The sequence below is a fragment of the Fukomys damarensis genome, unplaced genomic scaffold (genome assembly GCF_012274545.1).
Source record: "Fukomys damarensis isolate Sample0158 unplaced genomic scaffold, DMR_v1.0_HiC HiC_scaffold_5, whole genome shotgun sequence".
NCBI classification, from domain to species: domain Eukaryota; kingdom Metazoa; phylum Chordata; class Mammalia; order Rodentia; family Bathyergidae; genus Fukomys; species Fukomys damarensis.
This window is the reverse complement of record NW_022900917.1, coordinates 65,623,739-65,625,371: the sequence shown is the minus strand read 5'-3', so window position 1 is coordinate 65,625,371 and position 1,633 is coordinate 65,623,739.

Below are 1,633 nucleotides of genomic sequence, written 5' to 3'. Positions count from 1 at the left end.
ATGACTTCAAGGATATGTGTAAGGTATATATGAAACAAACTTTGATCCCATAACCAAGAAATCTTAATACATATATTCAAGTATTCAAAAATCCAAAAATACTCAAAATCTGAAAGACTTCTGATGAGGCAGTTTAGGTAAGAGATACTTCACCCGTATTATCTATGTCAGTTTGGTTGAGACTTGAGATGGATCATTTTCAGGCAAAATTCCTCTTCCTTTCTGCTTCCAGAATATAACATACTTGAGGAATACAATGGTGGGACCATCATTGGACGTATTTCCATTCCAAAAGAGAGAAACCGGAAAGGAGCCAAGAAAGTCTAAAACCTAGCAAGGCAAATTCAATTTTATTTTAAGGATTGGATGAGAAAGTCTTGAAAATAGTCAAGAAAGGCTTTTCCTGGGAAGACACATAGATATCCAAGAGCTATTTTATTTTAGAATGCTTGATTGGCAACTATATGGTTAGCTTGTCTGGAGCAAGCATATCCTTTAATAATTACTAGCCTTATGTTGGAAGTGTGTGTGAGTTGTGTGTGTGAGTAGAGTCTGAATAGCAGGCTCAAGAGCTGCAACTACCTAAGAGAAAAAAATTGGAGAACCTGGGCAGCAGAAACAGAATTTTGTGACTATTGTAGATAGATGGGCAAATGTAAATTGAATTAGGAGACAGTAAACATTGATGACTTAACTCCTCTCATCTCAAAGGCATTTTGAATTATCTTAATAAACACTGGTAGGCTGGGAATAAATATAATTCATATCACTCTTACTTTCTCCGTTTAGAAATAGCTTATCCATATCCTTAAAACGTCATCCTCTTTGCATGGCTCTGACAAAAGAACACTGAGTGATTCAGTACAAGAAAATTGGGTTGCTTGAAATAAGGCACCAGCTGACGGGTAGATTCACCTTGGTGTTGTGAAGGCTAAATAAAACAGGTAACATTTGGCAAGGAACAGGGACTGCATGTGGACTTTCATTTCCGCCCACGCTGTCCAGTCCTGGCACAATCATTACAGAAAAGCGATCTGCGGTGGTGTCTTCTGCAACGTCCGCCAGTACAGACCCAGGGTCTCAGAGTACTACCTTCTGCGGCCACATTTGTAAATGCTGTGGAAGTGAGAGCGGAAAAATCCAACTTCCTTCAGAAAACCGCGGCCCACTGCAGCTGAGACTCCAGCGTCAATTTCAGCACAACTCCCTGGGGTGGCTGCGGTTCCGGGCCGCGAGGGAGGAGCGCCTTAGAGGTTTGGGAAATAGGCGAGTCAGGTTCTTGGCTGCTAGCAATCCACTTCCTACGGCAAGCAGCAGGAACCAAAAGCCGCCGCTCCTCGCTCCCACCTATGGCCCCTAGCCAGGGACTGTCGAGTGCTTCCCTCAGGGACCGCAGGGGTCGTGTGGGTGCGTGTGAAGGGCGCTGTGTACGTGTCTACGCAATGGGCCCGCGACTTGTTTGGGTGCTCAGTTACCACCTGTCGCCCCAGTCGCCCCCCCGGCCTCCCTTCCCCTCCCTACTGAAAGGGCCAGGCCTGCAAGTCCCCGCGCCACCCTCTGGGAGTGAGAGAAGGCGAGGCGGTCAGCGCAAACTGGAGGCGGAGCCCGGCGTCGCACGCCTGGCAGGGGCGGG